The 22,095-nt window shown below is 38.4% G+C and overlaps 1 protein-coding gene across 7 annotated transcripts in view; it reads right to left on the bottom strand.

Annotated features, from left to right (window-relative positions):
- The window catches only part of DLG2 (discs large MAGUK scaffold protein 2), a 1,831,272-nt gene that overhangs the window by 1,029,984 nt on the left and 779,193 nt on the right, over positions 1–22,095 (bottom strand). The gene's annotated exons all lie outside the window — the stretch shown is intronic.

Here is a 22,095-nt window from a genome sequence, read left to right on the forward strand (position 1 = left end):
TGAAACAACCAACTTTCCAGCACAATATTGATCTGGGCCTCAGAGAAGAAAGCAAGACTAATTTATTCATGATTTGATAACTAAAAAAAACCAAACACGTGTTACCTCAGGTCAATTTTCACCATGCACAAGAAAGGCAAAGAGACACAGTTAACAAATCTCACTGTGGCACACACCCATGCATGGAGAGCAATGCCGGCCTACAAAGTGAGGGTTGTTGTTCCATATGGCATGCATCAATGGGCTACAATCAGGATACATTCAGTTCCAATTCATCTGTCAGTAGCAAAGAAACTCTTTCATGTTTGTAACCAATGCAGCCCTCCTAAAGTATTTGGAAATAGATCCAACATCTGCTCAATTCTCTACAAAGACATTGCTAGACTCATTCAAACTACGGAGTAGAACCAGAATCACCTAAAACTTGGTTAAAAGGTCAATCAATACATACAAAATGTGAGTAGGTAAAACAATATAAAACACAGAAAGTTCAGAAAAACAGAAAAATACTTTTGCATACTTAGAATATAACAGAGTGGTGGAAAGAAAATATGTTAAATATGGGGTAGCAAAGAGGAGAGAGAACTCTGGATTAGATATCAGAAATCTAACATCCTGCTTCAAATTGTATTTGGGATCATAGAAAAATCTCTTCACTTGGCTGTGACCCATTTCTTTAACTATGAAATAGAGTAGTTGAATATAAATAATCTAAAGCATAAGGAAACACATGGACCTGGGTTCAAATCTCAGTTCTACTAGCAACACAATGAACTCAGGAAAACTACAAATATTTTAGACCCTTAGTCTCTTCATCTATTAAGTGGAAATAAGATTACCCCCTCCAAAATATTATTTTAGGAATTGGATAAAATGCATTTAATACACTTGGAGCATCGTACCTGGAGTACTTGAACCATTTTAATTATCTGCCCAAGAGTCAATGTCTATGTTTACCACATTAGAAACAATCCAAGCTACGAGTTTTGCTTATAGTAATTGTTATTTATTGGGCTCTGAGTCAGGTATTGTCTTTTCCTTTCATCTCAAGAGCTATTATTGTCCCCATTTTATATGTGGTAAAACTGAAGGCCAGAGGAATTAAGAATTATTCCCAGGGTAATGCAGCTAATAATGACTAAGGGAGATATTAAAAAAACAGGTTTGACTGCTTCAAGTATATGTCATAGTTCTTTTACAGGTGGGACTTTAATAATAACTTTCAAAAATATGTATTTTTACCTAATGGCAAGAAAGTATACAAAACGAATGTTTCAGAGCCTTGCAGATTGCTGAGCTCACTGAACAATGTGTGGGGTTCCAAGCAAAGGCAAATGGTAGACTGATGCAATGACTGGACAGAAATGCTCTAAGGAGCCCCAGAAAGGAGCAAAAGCCACAGCCATGGTAGTGGCCAGCCTGGCTCCCTGCTGTTGCAGCACTCTTCCTATGAGAGCAGTCACATGGTCTACATGTCATGCTAAGCTCAATTGTAGGCTCTGGTTTTAATACCAGTCCCAATCAAAATTTAATGTGATTGCCTTTGGCCAGTGTGGCTCAGTTGGTTGGAATGCCATTTCATGTACTGAAAGGTTATGGATTTAATTCCCAATCAGGGAACATGCCCAGATTGTGGTTTGATCCCCTTTTGTGGTGCATATAGTAGGCAAGAGATCGATGTTTCTCTCTCCCTCTCTCTCTAAAAATCAATAAAAACACATCCTTGATGAGGATTTAAAAATATATAATGTGGTTGTCCATTGACCCAGCACTGTATTAATAGTAGAGGCTTCTAATTATCCTCTAATATACACTTATTCCTTATTCCTTAGAGGATCCTCCAGTTTTTAATTGGTCACAGGGCTCATAACCTTTTACAATAATTATCACAGTTCCCAGGCTCCTTGCCAGGTAAGTATGGCTATTTGACTTAGTTTTAAACAAAGCAATATAAGTAGACTTGTTTTTCTTAAATGGGGGGTGGGAATGAGTAGCTTCTTCACTTCCTTCTTCTATCCTTCCTCCTTCCTACCAACGAGGAGAACCATCATGATTAAATATAGACATGATGGTTGAATATTGACTTACCATCTTGGGTAGGAGATTGGTTTCTTATGTTGAGATTGGTTGGACAATCATATAGAAGGATCCTGGCCCTGAACGCCATGCTGCTATCATCCTTGATTAGACTATTTATTTCTAGGTTTCATTTACATAAGATAAAAAGAAACTTATTTTATTTCAAGATTGCTGTCACTCACAGGCAAATTTAATTCTAACTGATACAGTATCAAGTCCATTTATGGGTAGCTTCAATTCTTACTTTATCAGGGTGGGTTTTGTCTTACTGTTGCAATATCTGTTTTCTTTGAAGTCCTATCCCTTGACACTGGACCTAAGGAATGGTTCTGTAATCTGCTCCTCATCCCACACTGGATCCCCTATAATGCCTTCCAAGACTACTTTTCAGCTTATTTTAGGTCTGGACTAAGATGCCATCCTCTTTTTTTTTTTAATATATTTTATTGATTTTTCACAGAGAAGAAGAGAGAGGGATAGAGAGTTAGAAACACTGGTGAGAGAATCATCGATCAGCTGCCTCTTCACACCCCCCACTAGGGATGTGCCTGCAACCAAGGTACATGCCCTTGACTGGGATCGAACCTGGGACCTTTCAGTCCACAAGCCGACACTATCCACTCAGCCAAACTGGTTTTGGCTAAGATGCCATCCTCTTAATGTAACCCTTGGTACCAATAAACTTCTGGATGCAGCATCTTTTGTTCTTTTTTTAGATATCTAGATATACCCATTACTATTGTAGAAGTGTTATCAGTCCTTTGGGGATAAATAATGCTTTTGTGACTGTATGAAGAAGGAACACATACAGATACACCCAGATCTCAAAGACGCGATGAATAATAAATGTGAAATCACCTAAATTAGTTTATAACTGTCATTCCTTTTCCCAGTTTCTGGTCCTTGGTATTCTCTGGACATTCGTTTTCAACAATGCATCTGTGAAGAATTTAAGCCAACTCTGTGAGGGCACACAGTGCACATTAAACCATTCTCCCTTCTGACAGCAACTGCCACTTTGGAAATTCCCCAAACAATCCTCAGTTGAGATAATTCATTGGAAGGAGTTAGGGAACTCACTATAAGCTGTTATATTCATAAACTTGGTTTATTACAGAGAAAGTATAGAGATTAATATCAGCCAAGGAAAGAAGCCCATAAAGCAGAGTCCAGAAAAGGCATCAAGCATGGAGCTTTTGTTGTCTTCTCTGTATTGAATCATGGATGTATTACTCTCCTAGAATCGATGTGTGACAATATGCACAGATTATTGCCAACCAAAAAGCTCACCTGAAACTCAGTGCTCAGAGTTCCATTAGGGGTCAATTCTGGAAGTGGAACTGATACATCATGGTCCAAAACACTCATCACAAATCTCATTGTTAGACTGTCCAGTGTCCAAAGCCCGGGACAAACAAAAACACTCTTATGAGACATAGAATGTAAAGGGTCTAGAGATTAACTCCCAGACACCGAAGGTAAAGCCTGGACTTGTCTTTGGATAAGATTAAATTCTGGACTCTACAGCATCCTTCTCTATTCCCAGGATCCTGAGTTTGACATTTACAACTTCATTATTTCTCTGAGCACCCTGATACCCCATTCACTCTGTGTAAACATTCTAGTGTGATATAGTTGGTGCTATTTTCAGCATCTGTACTATCGTAGTGGAGTGTATTATATCCAGATGGCATCCTCAGGTCTGTAAAGTATTAATAAGGAAGTAATATGATGACGGGCAGACCAAGCTGACCCAGAATAGAAATACTATGACTTGAGGCAAATAGGCAGAAGGCTGTTTTTGTTGAGGTGTAAAGAAAGCATTCCTGGCTTTGAACTGGACTATGATAAAATATTCTGTTAGAGAAGGAAAAATCTACATTCCACACTAGCTTTTTGATTATGCTTTTTCACATAAAATTCATTTTCATCAGCTGCATTGACTATGAAGAGATATATAAATATGCACATTGTCCCAAGAAAAGGGAAATATACCACAGATACACATCTTATTCTTTCTGACAAGGGCAAGGTGACTGAGTAGGCCTGTTTCTCTCTCTTCCTGAATTTATGATTTAATTGAAACTGGGCCATAAAATGTTTCACTGCATGCTATAAATAAACTCTTTGGCATGAAGAACTCAAATTAACTTCAAGTTGTACATTTTTATAAAGAATACATTACAGTTTAATGTGGGAGTGGGAGGACCTACATCAATCTAAGCCGTGATGATTAAAGTTAGTCTGCACCATTTTCCTGGGTCCCCAGATGAATCATAAAATAAAGTTTAATGACATTGCTACCCTATACACTCCCAAACTCAAGTTACTACAGATAAAGCCACTTAGATTGTCTGTGTACAGAAAACAATATCAACATCCAAGGCTTATGTGTAATTATGCCCTTGTAGGTAGCATTTTTTTTCCCTGCATGTTCTACAGATGTGAACAGGTTTCCTGGCTTGAGGGCCCTTGAATAAAAATGAATGGTTTTATTTATTTTTTTCTTAGAACATCAGAAGCATTTACTCAGATAATGGAGAAGAATAAATTACATTACAAATGTAGCAATAGAATTTAGAGAGAGGATCAGATGCAAAGCCAGGAGTTCCTGGGTTCCACCTTTGACTTAACCTGCATATGATATGAGGACTGCTTTCATCATCTGAACCTCAGTTTCTTCTCACATAAAATTGAAATAGAACTGATTCCTATCTCAGTAGAAAATTAAAATTGATTTATAAATGTGCCTTGAAATGACAGAGTTCCATAAAAACATTAATTTCTATTATATGTACTTTTTAGTGTAAATTTATCACCACTTAGAAGCCTGGGATACAAAAATGAATAAGACATGATCCTTCCCTGTGAGGTGCTCATAATTGCATGTATAAAGTGTCATCATTGTGTGTGTGTGTGTGTGTGTGTGTGTGTATGTGTCTGTGTTTGAGAGAGAAAGAGAGATCTATTTAAGTTTAAAGAATCTAGAAACCATTTGTCAGCACTGAGTATAGCCCTTAATCATTGAAGGTGTTCAATATAAATGTACACATATATTGATTATTTAATGGAAATCCAGAGATTTCTCATCTCAAGTTTGCTTAAAGGAAGAAGTGTAAGACATTTTGAATCAAGTTAAGGAGAAAGGGAGTACAATCTCACGAAACAAAAATCTCATCTCCACTTTATTTTTATTTTAGGGGGTGTAATTTTTTCCATCTAAAATTTCTCAATTTAGACAAGGGTTCGATTGTGGTAGGGAACCATCAATGGAAACACATGTGGTATGATAACAGGGACTTAGAGGGCCACTTCTCAAGCCATCTCCCTGCCTCCATAGCATTTATTCAGATGTCAATATCAGGTTATCCATCCTTCCTGTCAATTTCTCTATAAATCTCTTTTCAAAAGCAGTCACTTCTGAGAAGACATGAATTTGCCTAGGAGGTCCTGTTCAGATCTCTTCGGTTTGACAACTGAGAAAATATAAAGCCATGAATTTTACTCTTAACAAACTGGTGTGTTTCCTGAGCCAGCCAGCTAAAATTCAGTCCTGAGAAGTCAGATGACAACATCACCTTCTTCTTGTTTCCTAGCCAACAAGATCACCTTCAGGACATAGACCATTTTCCTTTTAATTTCTGGAAAGTACCTTTTTTCTCAGTATACCCTTTCCCACACTTTATCTTCTTCTACCCTTTGAAAATCACCTCAGATATTACCTATCCCAGGGGACCTCATCACCTCCTCCTTTTCCCTCCCTTCCCCAACTCTACACCAGGTCAGAGGTCAATGCCTTGGCTGGAGAGCAAACTCTGATTATCTCAAACAAATTAGATTCTATTCTAACAGCCTATTAATAGGATAACTTGGAAGGCAGGTACCATGTCTTACTCATTTGTATTTCTACAAAGTAGATATAAGAACACAGCAACTATTTGTTGAATAAGTAGGTGAATGAATGGGGCAAGAATAAAGAGTGCTATTTATTTGCTATTTCTCCCATTCTCTCCACCCCTCTATGTCTTATTTGTCCGGAACTATCCTGATTTATAACTATTGGCCCCACATATTCATGTCTCCTTTCACTGCCCATAAAGAACTGTTTTGAATAAGAAATTGTTTAGTTACCCCATTTATTCCTTTTAAAAAAAAAAAGTAACATACTTTTAATAAGTAAAACATGTTGCAGAATTTTTTCCATTCCATTTGGAAGAATAGGTCTATTAAATGCACAAAATCAAAGGTGTTACTATAAAAAGCAGTTATTACAAAAGGGATATAATACAAACATAAATGTTCACTTTTAGTGAATGGGTGAATTTACTTAATCTCAAAGTCAGAACTTTATGTTGGTATATTATAACTTGGGAGGAAGGCCCAATACATATTTGCTTTCTCTTTTTTTTTTTTTTTTGTGATGCTAAAAAATGGAAATTAGGACATAATTTATATACCATAAAATGTACTCTCTGAATCATACTAATGCCTTTAATATCTTCATAGTACCCCATTTATTCCTGAACCTTAGGGTAGCCCCTATATCTGGATTCTGAGGTTCTCCCATCCCTAGATCCAAGTTCCCATATGTAGTCTGGATCCTCCTGCTGACATCAGAGGAGTCTCCTTCACTTCAGTAGATTCTACCCCTCTTATTTTCCCTCTTCTACTCTACCCTATTTACTTCAAGAGGCCTGCATAGGTCTCGCCCCCAGATTTTATCCCCAAGTAACAACTACAGAGCTCATGTTTTGAAGTCCCAAATTTCCTTTGCTGACAACCAAAATTTAGCTTTTTAATCTAAAAGTAAAGTTACAGTCAGAATAACAAAGACTCTTTTATTCTTAAGAACCTTCCTTCCTCTGGAGATAAAAAAACCTCATCACCTCCTCCTTTTCCCACCCTTAGCCACATTTCTATGAAATATTGTCTTAACATTTTTCAAATGGTCCTTTTTATTCTATGCTTATGTGCACATAATCATAATTTAGTGCCAACTATGAGATTTGTGTACATAGAGTCTCATTTAAAAGGAGGTTCAATTCCAAGCCTCCTCCTCAAAATTCTCTATAAAAAAATAAAAATAAAAATAAAAAACAGAAAACCAAGCCTGAAATTATTTACTCACTACAGTTGCAAATTCTATCTATTTCAAATGGCTTGCTTATAAATCCATGGGATATAATGAAAATGACACTGCCTCTAAGTTAGCAAGTACAATTATAATTAATAGGAGACAATGATAAAGGTTCATAGTTCTTTGAAAACAATAGGTCAAGAGAACCAAAATGGTGGTGTAGACAAATGCCTATACTTGTTGCCTCCCACAACCACATCAAAATTACAACTAAAATACAGAAAAACCATCATCCAGAAGCACTAGAAAGCTAGTTGAATGGAAGTCCTACAACTAGCGAAGAACTGAATATACATGCTCCTGCTTCCTCTGAGTTCCAGTGCCAGGCAAGGCTCTAGGGGACCCAGACACATATGGGGGAAAACTGGACTGTCTAGCATCAGGGCAGGAACTTGGGGGGCAGCTTTGTCCTAGAGAGAGATGCACTTAGCAGACATTGTTCCTACACTGTTCAAAGGGCTGTCTGGTAGCCATTTCTGATTTTTCCACCTGGGTGATTCCCTAGACCCCTCTCTCCCCCCAAATCCAATTTACAACCTCACCCAAATTGTATGCAGTTACTTTTGCATATGAATGGCCTGTCCTTGCGCAGCCTAAAACCTGTCAAACAAGCTGCACCTGGGTCAGGGAAACTCAAACCTATCAATAAAAGACTCAAGACCAGGCACCAGCACTAGCCTGCCTTACTTCACAACTGGGCCTCATCTGGGCACTGCCAAACCTGATACAAAGAGAAGGAATCTGCAGATCTCTCTGTAGCTCCTGCTGGGTGGCTCCAGGCAGTAGCTGACTTTGCACCTCCCTGGAGACCCTAGAGCCAGTATACCCAGTGGTTAGTATCAGACCATACCAGATTACAACTCTACACATCCATGACACATACAAGGGGCAGACTCAGGGAGAACCAAACACCCACTGAAGCAAGTCCTGCTCCATAAGGGTGTCTCCTACACAATAGCTCTCCCACTGTAATTGCATGTGGTCTCCACAGCCAATTGGCCTGGAGGTCAATTTCTCCCAGTGACACCAATAGCAATAAAGGCTCACCTACAACAAGACTATGCACATAGCCCACAAAGGGGTGCACTTAGGATGTCCACCTCAAGTTAATGGGGAGGTTAAGCCACTGGGTCCTATGGGACATCTACTACACAAGGCCATTCTATCAACTAAAGGAGACTTAGAAGCTTTACCTAATATATAGAAACAAACACAGGGAAGCAGCCAAAGTGCAGAGACAAAGAAACATGTCACAAATGAAAGAAATGGAAGAATACAAACTACTGGATATAGAGTTCAAAACCACAGTTATAAGGTATCTCAAGAATCTCCTAAAAACCTCCAATGGACTTAGTGAGACTTTCAGTGATCTTAGTGAGAATGCCAATAGAAAGAAAAAAAAAAAAAAAAAAAAAGGAAAAGTATCAGTGAGAAATTAACTATACACTGACTGAAATAAAAAAATAATATGCAAGGATTTAATAGTAGACTAGAGGGCCTGAGAATCAAATAAACAATTTGAAATATGAGGAAGCAAAAACAAACAAACAAACAAAAAAACAAACAAACAAACAAAAAAAAACACCCAACCAGAAGAGCAAAAAGAAAAAAAAGAATTCAAAAATATGGAACAGACTGACAATTCTCAGAGAGAAGGGGGTGTAAGGGTGGGAAGAGATGAAACAAAGATCTTATATGCATGTATGCATTATCTAAGGACACAGACAATAGGGTGATGAAGGCCTGGGGTGGCATGGGAAGTGGGTGGAGGGGAGCTATGATGAGAGGGGAAAAAGGTACATCTGTAATAATCTCAACAATAAAGGTTAAAAAAAAAGAAAAATAAAGGTCAAGATATCAATTATAGAGGTAATGTAAACTCTTTTTTTCCCTATTTATAATTCAAATCCACATTTAAAATTGCCACCATTAACACATATTGTAGCATGTGGTAAAAGGCCTCACCTTTGAGATTTCAGGGGATTGACTCATAAAACAAAGAACAGAAAACCAGGCAGAAGTTATGGGAGGTAGGGCACTGTGGACCTAAAATCTTAGAGTAGGTCCAGAAAATTAGGATTGATTTCTACATCTGTTTTGGCCTTTGAATTTCTTTCTAACTTATTTCCCACCATACTTCTCTTTCCCCACAAGCACTCTACATGATACTATGATGATGCTGTTATCCATTAATTCTAGTAGACTATATTACTGTTTTCAATTATTATTACTCACCCATTGCCCTTTCATTTGGACATTATATATCCTATGCTTTGATTTTGGGTTTGGCTATATAGTATGCTTTGATAAATAGAATATGAGTAGATCACACAGATGCTATATGTTAGCAGAAGCTGAGAGAAGATTCTGCCAATACTCTTGTTTTTACATGGTGCCATAAGAACAGCATGCATCAGCTAGAGACCTTTCTTTAGCTTCAGTTCTAGGATGAAAGGACAGCGGGGAGGAGGCCCTCAGCTAGAGAGTAGCCATAGTGACTCTCAGCCTATAGGAAATGTGAGTGAAGAATAAAAAGCTGTTTTTTTGATCACTAAGATGTGTTTGTTATCACAGTAGACTTATCTGGTGATAAAGATTATAGATAACATTGATGGAGCTTGAAGATATGCCAGACACTATTTTAAGTGCTTTGTATATGTTTCTGTAAGGGTGTTGAATGAGATTAACATTTCAAATCAATAGGCTGAGTAGAGCAGGTTGCCTTCATTACTTGAGTAAGCCTCATCCATTAGTGGAAGGCCTGAATAGAACAAAAACCTGGCCCTTCCCCAAGTAGAAAGAATTCTCCTATCTGATGGCCTTTAAACTGAGACAGTGGCTCTTTCTGGTTTTACAGCAACTTCTGATCTTTGGATTCAAACAGGGACATTGGGTCTGCAGATTTTAGACTTGCCAGCCTCTGTAATCATGCAAGCCAATCCCTTACAATGTACACAGAAAGATAATAGGCAGATAGATAAGTAGACAGATAATAGATATTTATTTATATCTATAGATATATAGATCAATCTATCTCTCTATAGATAGATAGAGATAGATATCTCCATTGATATTGTTTGTCTTCAGGATTCTGACTAGTACAGTGTTCAAATATCTAGAGACTTTTCCCATCATTAGTGAAATAATCTGGTAACAAATGAATATATCTACCAAAGAGCTAGTTCCATATGCCATTGGATGTGCACTTATATATGTATCTAGTGTACATATATACATGTGTAAATACACAACATATTGTATATGTATATTGTAAACATACATGCAATAGATTAATATTTAAATAACTTCCTAGCAAATTATAATTATCCTTATTCCTTGATGGGGAAACAAGGTGTAGAAAGGTTTACCTACGGACAGATTGCCAAGAAGTATGTAACCAAGATCAAAATAGGATAAAAACTCAAACTTGCATGACTCTAAAGGTATAAGCTGTTAATCACTATACCACACTACTGAATGTAAGCTTTTATTTCATGGTGGACAAACCTTATGTGTTCTCCTACCTACATAGCCTCTTCTTTAACCCAGTTTTACCTTACTTATGTGAGTTACATATTGGTCCATCTTATATTTGATGAGAATGCCACCACTTTAATCTATTAATTGATTATTTTAATGAAGGTGCCTCATTAAACAAAGCCTCTGATGGGGGTTGTACAGAATACTGAGAGTTGGGTATTATTTTCCCCAACTTTGCATATGCAGACACTGAAACTCAAAGAAGTTAAATACCATGTCCAAGTTCATGCAACTAGAAAATGACTGAGTAGGAGGTGCACCAGGCCTGCCTCCACTCTTCTCCTTCCATCATCTTCCAGAAACAAGTCTTATAACAACTCTATACCCTCAAATACTCTTTTACCCAACTACTCAAGTTATTTCTTCTACATTTCCAAGGTCAGAGGAGACAAGGTGACATGTGTTGGGCATGCCTATGGCTTATGGAGTAGGCTTCTATAGGAAAGAAGGAGGCATGATATAGATTTCTCCATAATTTTGTTCGAAGTCCTGACATACATCCTGGGAAGCAACTATAGTAAGTGGTTAGGAGCTTAGACTCTAGATAAAGTTGGAATCCCAGCCATGTCATTTACCAAATGTAACCTTGAGCAATTTGCTTAACTTCTCTGTGCCTCAATTTCCTTAATTGTAAAAGTGAATAATAACAATGTTTACCTAATAGGATTATGTGAGGACATGTTTTTAAAAAGGGAACTTGTGACTCACACATATTAGGTTCTCAGTAAGTGTTAGCTATTATTATTTTTAATACTAATACTTCATGTTCCTATTTGCAATTTATAAAGCCACTTAGAGAGAAAATAGAAATGTGTTGCTAAATTCTGACACCATTCTCACTAGGAAGGTAAGTAATCAACATTGTAAAATAGAAACATTAAGCTCTTAGGTTATTTTCCCAAAGTGATGAAAGCTAATGCATCTCTTCTAAAGGAGAAAGAACTGTTATTACTGAGATACAGACATGGATAATGTGAAAATATGAATAAGATAAGCATAAACATTAAACACAACTAATGGTAAGACATAAATTTGTATCTTTTCTTAGATAAAGTCTTTACATAAAAACTGAGAGAAGTATGAGAGGATAGGTTATAAAATGTGCTGAATAAGTAGAACTTACTGCACAAATTTACCTTTGTGTTCCTACACACACACAAAAATAAACTCTGGTATAAAGAGCACTGAACTAGGAGTCAAAAGGCTTGAGTTGTTATTCTGGATATATTATGTCACAGTTGAGCAATCTGGGGGGTAATATTCCTCATAAAAATAACAGGGACTCTGGTTCACTGTGGGCCTGCTCTTTCCTATACTTTCTGTATGATAATAGGCAAGATAATCAGTTTGAATATGGATGCCAGATGAAGACAGCAACACCTATATGGCATGAAAGGTTTGCAAAGGCACAACAGAGTTCACTCAATAAATGTCTGTGCCCCTCCCCTGCCTCCAGACCCCATTGTCCTCACCTGTAGGTCCTCTCCAGGTCTTATTTCTGTACTATACCATGAGCCCAACATGCAAGACTGGCTTTATTAAAGAAGTTGCTAAATGGATTCTTCTAGCAATTTCCACCTCACAGTGCTTTTGTTTTTTTAAGCAGCTGAGTGTTAAAGATAGGTTTTGGCAAATATTCCCTGCATCCCAAATATATCCTTGGATAATCAAATAGAAAGAGACCAGCTCCCCAGATACAACTTCTGTGAAGAGAATTGCTGTGATCAAAATGCCTTCTTTACTTAGCACAAAAAGCCAGTGAGAAGGGCAAATACCCCATGATCTCACTAATATGTAGAACCTAATGAACAAAATAAACTGACAAACAAAATTGAACCAGAGGTATGGATACATGGAACGTATTGTCAGAGGTCAGAGGTGAGAGAAATGGAGGGGAGCCTGGATGAAAGAAGGCGAAGAGATTAGCCAAAGAACATATAAGCAAATCCATGAACACACACAACAGTGTGGGGGAGGCCGGGGGAGAGGGAGGTGGAGATGAGGGAGGGGATAAAGGAGGTGGGGCAAAATGAGGGACATTTTTAATAGTGTCAACAATTAAAATAAAATAAAAAGGAGAAGTAAAATCTTGTTAACCCCCCACCACCCTTGCAAGGTTTTCTGAACCTTTCTGACAAACTAAATTAGACAGCTTAAGTACTCATTATAGGTTTACTTAGTTCTGCAGTTGAGTCCTTCAAGCTGCACTCATTGAATGTTTAGATGGCATCAAAATGAACATTCTTGGAAGAAACACTTTCAAAACACTCCCTGGCTTCAGGTGTGTCACTTCTGAGAAATAGCCTTTTATCTCTGAGACTAAAAGTCAAGCCACCACCACACTTACTAACAATTATCTTCTACCCTTCCCTTCCATTTCTACATCTAATTGCCAGACATTTTTTGACAATATTTTTGTATCCAATTGTTAAATTAATGTCTGTCACTTTCATGCCAAGAAGAAGAAAAAAAGCATTTTGCAAAAAAACAAGGATAGTCATCCATTTAAAAATATTTGAGCAACCACAATGTACCAGACACTATTTTAGGTGCTCGTGGTAGAAAGACAAAATTCCCTGACCTCACAGGTAATATTCAAGTGTGTGTCTTGGGGGATTGGGGAGGATAAGGAGGAGAGATGACAACAAACAGCTGAATAGATATGTAGCATATCCTATCTTAAGACATGACATGGAGAGAAATATCATAGGGTGTTGACAGGAAGTAGCCAGGGAAGGGCTCACTAAGAAGATGGTATTTAAGATAAGCCCTAAGGTAGGGGAGGGACAAACATGTAGGGGTTGGGGAAGCATGCTTCAGACCAGGGAAACAAGAAGGGTGAAGGCCCTGCGCTGGGTTCATGCTTCCTGTGTTTGAGAAATGGCAAGGAAACTGAAACAAGGGGGACAGTGCCAGGGGTTGAGGATGGAAGGATCCTAGGTGCCCAGACCCTGGGAAAAACTTTTTCAGTCAGGGAGACCCTGTGTGCCAAGGCAGGGGAATAGCAAGTGTTGGTTGTTTTCTTCAAATACCAACTGCCCCTATGTTGTCAGCATTAATTGGTTCCCCAAAGTTAATGCAGCCCCAGCCCTTCTGATATTTTACTCATCATATTTACTTACTTCCTAACTCATTGTTAGATTTTGATAAATTATTACTGTGTCTCGGTGGTAAGGTGCTACAGATATAGGGATAGGCCATAGGCCTGCAAATATTATGGCTAAGAGCCCCCAAACCCTGTTTCTTTCCCCCTAAACACAAAGCTTGACTACATTTCCCAGCCTCACTTGAAATCAGTAAGGGCCCCCTGATAAAGTTTGGACCAAATGGAATGTCAGAAGAACTGATGAACCCCTTTCTAGGCCTAGCCCCCTAAATATCTCCTCCATGGTTTCTGTCTTCCCTGGTCTGATGGAAAGATAACAGAGAATCAGGGGGTGGTTCTGAGCCCCTGGGGATGACTGGATCCATTTAGAAGGAAATATTGAATCTGGCGACCTTAAAAATCTATAGGAAGCAGACTCTCCCTTCACCACCCTCTCCACCCACTACACATGAGAGAGAGAGATTTAAACAAATCTATTGTATAAAGCCACCGAGCTTGTGCAGCAGTCAATCTGCCTTGATTACTATTATACAAGAATTTGCCTTTTAATGGAAACAAAATATTTACAATATTGGTGATAAGTGCTATGATAAGTACACAATACTGTGTCATTGAGAATTGAGGGTTTCTATTCCATTTACTGGAAGGATTGGGTAACATTTCTAAAAAGATTTAAAACTTTTGTCAGGGTTTGAAAAAACGCTAGCATTGACCTTATAGAGAAGGTGAGGCAATGTAGTCTTAGGACTTCCATTGCAGACACCAGCCTATGCAAAGGCCTGGAGGCACAACAAACAGGCCTATTGTAAATTTATACAAAGTTCTGGGCTGGAGATAAAGGTACCTAAGGCTGATTAGGGGAATGGATAGTTAAAGATCAGAACTTGGAGGCATTGCACACAATTCCAACGAGTTAAGACAACCTTGAGTGAGATTGAAAGAGAAATATCATGGTCACACTCCATTCCAACTGTCCACATTATTTCAGTTTCCCTGTGCGGACTCATCATTCACTGCATCTCCCATTCACACAATGCCCACATCCTCAATACAGTGGGTAAGCTCTCAGAGGGCAGCTCTCTCAGCCTCTTATTTGGTTTTCAGGATATAAAGTAGGCATCCAAAGTGTGTATTATATTTAAATCAAGAAAAACACCCTTTAGGCTTTGATATATAAGTAAACCAAAAGGAAAAAGCATAACTTTGGGGTTCAAAGAGCAGTGCTCTTATGATAGGGTGCTAGTATGCCCAACAGAAGTCACAGAACCCTCAAATTATGGCCATTTTGCAACAGGTTCGCTCACGATGTCCAATTCTGCTTCTGTTACCTCTGGTGGCATAATTATCCAAACAAACCACTTCTGAATGAACAGGTAGTATGCACTCTCCACCCATTACTAGTAATCACAATGCCGGCTTCAAGACCAATGTTATTATCTCCATTTCACAGATGAGAAAACAACTTCCAAGAGTTCAAAGTCAAGAAATCTAGTAAAGACAGAATTTGAACTTGGGCCTGCCTGATCGAAAGCCCCCTCCCTTTCCATCACATCACTCCCACCCTAACATTACAGGAGCATGATCAGTATTATTCTAGTGAGTCTGGGACCTCACAGTCCAAAGCATCAGTTATTTCAATACTTGTATTTTAGCATAAAAATTCCTATAAACTTGGCATTTTTTAATGCCAGAACTTATTTCAAAATCTGCCATAACTGTCACTTGTCATGATTATCCTCAGTTTTCCATTCCTGGCATGAGGCCACACACCCCCACAGTGCATGCCCTGTTGGTTAAGGAGCCAAACACTACATCAGGAAGGCCTATCACCCTCTTTAAATGCTTCAGGGACTCATCTGGCACAATGCCATTCTCAACTCTGCACCAGCCCTGTCTCTGAAGGCTTTACAATGTTATAAATGCCCTATAGCAGAAGGAGCAAGGTGATAGGTCTGGGGAAGAGATTAGCTGGACAGCCTTCTGCTCTGGGGACCTGTTGTCATATAAACACTACTGAATTGTCCTCTCTCCCAAACAAGAGGACTTTTGTCTTGGCTACTGCCCATATACAAGAGTCCTCGGCAGAGGAAAAAAAAAGAAGGTAAAGTAAAAGGTGGCCTGTATAGAAAATTCTGTCGCAGGCACAGTCCAGCAAGTTTTATCATCTTTTCAGTGACTGATGTGGGCTTCTGAAAATGTATCTCAGTCAAGCAGTAAGTCTAGGAACAGATTCAAAAGTGGTTACAGCACTGAGGGAAACGCAGCTGGTTTCAAACAAATTTGTGAAGTTAGATGTTTTGCTTTGCTTTGTCCTCCCTGATGGAAGACAGGCTTTAAAGGCAGAGATTTGGGTCCATATCAAGTCCCATGACTTTGCACAGGTTTTTTCATCATACAGAACCTCATCTGAACACCCACCACTCTTTCAGTAAAAATTTATTGTACATCAATTATATTCTAGACTAGATTCCAAGTATTGTTGCTATAACAGTGAATAAACCAAGATTCTTACCTTCAGCAGCTCATTGCAACATAACTAATAGTGTGGAAACTGCTGTGGTAGGAATACACAAAGGATGCTATGTTAACTCAAAGGGGCATTTAGTCAAATTGTATTTTTCATGAGGACAGAGAAAACTTCTCAAGAGAGTTCTGACTTAGCCAGTACTTAAATGATGAGTTGGAAAGATCCAGATGATGTTGAGAACAGAGGGTATACAGGAGAGAGAGAAAGAGAAAAAGGGAGAGAGGGAGGGGGGAGAAAGGGAGAGAGGGAGGGAAGGGAGAGGGAGGGAGGGAAGAAGGGAGGGATGGAGGGGGTTGGGAGGGAGGGAGGGAGACACCAACTTAGTAGATAAAAACAAAAACAATGATAAATGAAAAGTCAATATATCAGGTTAAATATGCCCTGGACTCAATTTAAGTGTTAAGTCTCACATTCACCCTTTTCCATCCATCTGCTCATTCATTGTGTCAGGAACTATTCTAGGTGTTGGAGTTATGAATAAGTCATAAGATACATAAGTGGAAGCTGATGGACAGGACTTCCAAAAAATCTCTTTAAAATGGAGATGGATACCTGAGACACCACTTTTGCCATCCCTCCAAACTCTTCCCTGCCATCTGAAATGCACTGTTGAAATCTCAGCAGCCTTCTTGGGCCATGTCATGATCTTAGAGATGGAAAGCACAGGCTAGGATAACAGGCAGGGATAAAGAAAGTCTGACAGCTGCCTTCCTCTGAATTTCTTTCACATAAGTTTGATTACTATTATTTGGGGTTTACACTATTTGCAATTAAACCTAATCTCAACTAAACTAGAGAGGTGTGGATTAAAAAAAAGTATAGATTTGGAGTCAGACCTGAATTTGAATCCTGGCTATGTCAAATACAACCTGTGTTTCCTCCCATCAAAATAGGATCTGTGACCTGCCTGTGTTGCTCAGTGGTTGAGCATCAACCTATGAACCTGGAGATCATAGTTTGATTCCAGGTCAGGGTATATGCCTAGGTTGCAGGCTTGATCCCCAGTGTGGGGTATGCAGAAGGCAGCTGATCAATGATTCTCTCATCATTGATGTTTCTATCTCTCTCTCCCTTTCCATTCCTCTCTGAAATCAACAATATATATATATTAAGGGATCTGTATTACAGGGTAGAAAAGGAGCTTATAGATATTATAAATAAGTGATTTGCATATAGTGAATGTTCAATAAATTGTGGTATTATTAACTGGATTAGGTAGAAACTTAAAAATATCTTAAACATACAAATAAAAGACACCAAAAATACATAGCTCCTAGAAAAACATCACACTAAAGCAGTGAAGACTATAACCGTTAGGAATAGGAAATATTCTGGGGGAAGAACTGAAAGAAAATTTGAACTAAAATTAAAAAAAATTGTTGAATTAGGTACATTTACAATTAAGTATATTTCCTTAATGATATAATATTCCGTAAGATATTAAAAAAATATAAGTTATAGGGATTTCCTCACCCATTATTCTACCCTTGTCAAGTTATGTTTAAACGACACACCCCTTAATCTATGTACCATAACCAGAGTAACCATCAATCTGGGGACAGCAAAAAATGCCAATGTTGGTTTGCTCTATTCTGAGGAACACAAGTAAGAACTTTCATTTACTTTCAGAGCTAATTGACACTGGCGTTGGGCCCAGACCCTGAATCATCAGTTGTTTGCCCAGGGCCGGCAGAGTGCACAATTGGAGGTGACTGATGGCTTTAAGACACACATGCTCTAGGGTTAATCCTTAGGCAAACTTTAGAGAACTGAAAGTTAAAAACAGAATTGTGCACAATAGTGATAGTGGTAGTGACATGTGCCTCTCTAAATTTTTCAATCTTCCTGAATTCTTTTTCATCAAGACTGAACTGTTTGTTCATGGTGATCCTGTATTCTACAGACACGGGGGAAATAAGTCACCCAGGTCACTTTCTGATTGGTAAAAGCTCCTCACAATATTCACTTGGTTTAAAGCTTAAATTACATAAGGCTTCAGGAGAAGACTATTTGCCTCCAGGATAATGTATCATGATTGAATGAGTTCATTCAATAAATATTTACAGATCCTTACCTAGAAACAGGCTCTTATTCTGCCTTTTAATGAATGATCCCCTCTCTTACTAACTACAGACCCATACATTTCTTAGACCTTCTATTCAAATCATATTTTATGATTACACTATAGGTCCAGATATCACAGGGTAATTTTTACACAAGACACAAGTGAGCTTCAAGCAAGATTGTTCCTGTTGACCACTGTGACATGCTCTTGTTCAGTAGTCCTCATGGATGCTTTCAGTCTCTGGCTGTAAGATAGAAACCAGTCATGAGTTAAGCTGCATGACTGTAATATGTGATTGTGTCCATAAATAGGTAATACTATGTGTTGTGTGTGTGTGTGTGTGTGTGTGTGTGTACATGTGTGTGCATATTTGCCTCCACTTTCCTTATAGAGGCTCACTTCTAATCTCTAAAGTCTGGTTCTTCAAACTCCACCTCATCTAACCTCTGAATAGAGTCTGAACATGGCTTCCCTGCATTGATATATCAATATATTTTTCATAATCAAAATAAGCTGTACTGCCCCCAACTCTGCACTCTGGAAAAACCCCTCCTTTGAGGGAGCCTGCTGCCTTTGACCCTTACTACATACACCCTGTGTGTAACATCTAGGCAGAAGGCACAAAGTTACAACTGGAGATGAGAAAGGAACCTGACCTGCAAAGTAGAAACTCTGTAATCCAGTACAGCCCTGCAGCCCCTCTGTCCATTGTCTTGATTTGTTGTCTAAGTTTTCAATATTTTCCTGGGTTCCTGCTCTCAACAGATGAATGAATTGACTACCTACACTTCAATATCAGTGCCACTTGGAATCCTTTTGGCTAACCACAACTTCCTAGATTAAACTTACTTATATAACAATGTCAAATTCACTATGCCCTTTGGACACTGCCAGTTGGGAGGCTGTCCTTCTTCCTCGGGAATTGGTCTTATAGCCAGCTTAGTTCGTGACACCATTTCTCCCTCTCCCTTTGATAGTCTGCAGGTGGAAACTGCAGCATGCTTGTCTCCCTGAGTTAAGACACAAATCCATGACACTATATTCATGTCTACATAACTAAAGAACTGTAACATTAGTGTGTGTGTGTGTGTGTGTGTGTGTGTGTGTGTATGCAAATCCACAGACACATCAGTACATATTGAAAGCAGTTGAGTATTATGTCAACTGCTTCAAAAAATACCACTACCTAATCATGAAGATAAGCCTCTTGGGTGAAATCCTAAAAGAAATTAGGAAAGAGAAGATTTAAACATGGCAATGGCTCTAAGAAGCAGAGTTTGCCTCATAAGGAGGCAACATTATCTTTAGAGAATAATGGCAGGGGCTCCGGGAAGGCTCCCCATTCCAAAAACCTTTCCCAGGGGCTGTACCATGCCTTTAAGACAAGGCCTTTCATGGCACAAGTGGGATTCAGACTTGAAACCCAGGTGCCCCAGAGAATCTTAGACTGCTTGTGATAGCCAGCAAATCCTGGTGGCTCCTGGGCTATAGGTTTGTTTGCTTTTACTCTTACAAAAGAAATAAAATAAATGTATTGTCTAGTTCCCATAATACCAACAGATGACACATTTTATTTTGCTTATTTATAAAAACTGCCTAATCCCTAATGGAAACTCACTGGATAACAGACATTTAAAGTAACAATATTCTCCTTTTCTTCAACAACCAAACAGTCCTACCACATTGTCTCACATCTAACTTCATTTTATAAGAGGAAGATTGAGGCACTGGGTCCTGAATGGTGGCCAAAGGCTTCCTGACCTGATAGAGTTAATTGCCAAAGGCCTTATGCACAGGGAATTTGGTCTCTTTCTCCTTTAATCTATACCCCAACCAGTGGGAGGAAGGTCCTGGGTATGTGTGTCTCCTCTAAAGACTCTATGTCCCTGGAGGAGTCGGTTCCAAAAAGTAGCAGGTTCATTTGAATCTCATTTAAGAGCTACCTCCTCCAATTTGGCCTCTACCAGTGACAAGCATATTATAGTTCCCTTCCCGATGACTTGTTTCTCAATGGACCCCAAACTCAGAGATGATAGATGCAAGCTATCTACTGAGCCCTGTAAATGAGATAGGAGCCTTTCCAATGAGAATGATTTGATGATGGGTTGGTTCTTTGTATCTAGGGAATGAAGGCCACCCTCGGCTGTGAGAAATACTTCAGATACAAAGGCTGGAAACTTGAAGAAAAATATTAACTTCACAATGATTCAGGTCTTTCTCTTTCCCTTCATTTTGGCTTTTAAGGAAATCTGTTTTTCCAGGCGTTCTAAAATAAAAATTCTGTAAACGTAAGAAATCTGATGCCCAGAAAGTTTAGATGACTTTCCAAAGACCATAAGTCAGACCTGCAACTAGGACCCTAGAACCTATGTCACAATCCAAGACCCTACTATTGGCATCTACTAATAAGGAAAAGTATAAGAATATCAATGACATTTATTCTGTACCAGATACACTTCTGAGTGTTTTGATATACTAATTTATAAAACATTTTGTGTGACCACTGATATACCTGATTCTGTACAATGCGCTGCAAATACAGGCATGAACAATGGGCAAAGGGGTGATAGACATAACCATAACTTACTTTTTAGCAGATCATTATTTAATCACACTGTAATACCTGGTCAAAAAAGCATAGGCTATTCTGACAGAATATAAGGCTTGAGACTTGCAGGGTAGGAGTAAATGAGGATGTGGGGAGAGCAGAGGAAGGCATTCCAGGCAGATGTAAAACATGTTGGAAAAGCCTGTGGCTGAAAGAGGCCTTTTCAAAAGCTTGGGTGGAGGATGGTGACAGGAGATAAAGAGAGAGAGGTGGAATGGATCAGAGCATGAAGGACCATGAAGGTCATAAAAAGAATTTGGCTCTTAAGGCAAGAGTAACTGAAATTCATTAAATCAGGGAAGTGGCATGATCAGATGTATATTTTGAAAAAAGATATATGACAATAATTTAGTAGTGATAGGAAGAAAAAATTAAGTGCATGACTAAGTTTTAGGAGGTATGAATCATAACAATTTTGGTTAAGTTATTCATTAAAGTAGGCTGTATAAAGGTGGAGTAATGAGTCTGTTGTAATTCAATTCTTTTTGAATCAAATCTCATTTGTGGGGCATTGCAAAAGGAGTGTGTTTCAGGACATTCTAGTAGTTTCATTTATACTTGTTTATGAGAGAAATTTAAAATGTCCTATTTTGGAACTCCTGCTAATTATAATGACTTTGAGACCATTTAGGTAAATTGATGAGCTTCCTTTAAGCCAGTGAAGTCCTTGTTATGAGAAACAGCAATGACATAAAAGTGATATTTCTTTAATGACCAGACTAAAACAAAAATCTCTCAATCTCTCATTACCTAAAAATTAGAATTTACAAGCCATTCCTTATGGCATTTTTGCACAGAATCACTGTAATCTGACACAGACCTTTCAAATCTGTATAAAACATCACTTCTGCCCTAGCATTAAAAAAAAAAAAGTCTACTAACTCAGAGTGCACATGCAAATTGCATTTAGAACAATATTAATCTAATATTCATACAAAGCAAAATTCTTCACAGACCAAAAGAAAAAAGGAATTTCGATGCTGCAGAATGCCATTAAGTTTCAAGACAATTAATGAGTTGCAAAAGCTCACTT

Source organism: Pipistrellus kuhlii, unplaced genomic scaffold (genome assembly GCF_014108245.1).
Source record: "Pipistrellus kuhlii isolate mPipKuh1 unplaced genomic scaffold, mPipKuh1.p scaffold_m20_p_9, whole genome shotgun sequence".
Lineage (NCBI taxonomy): Eukaryota > Metazoa > Chordata > Mammalia > Chiroptera > Vespertilionidae > Pipistrellus > Pipistrellus kuhlii.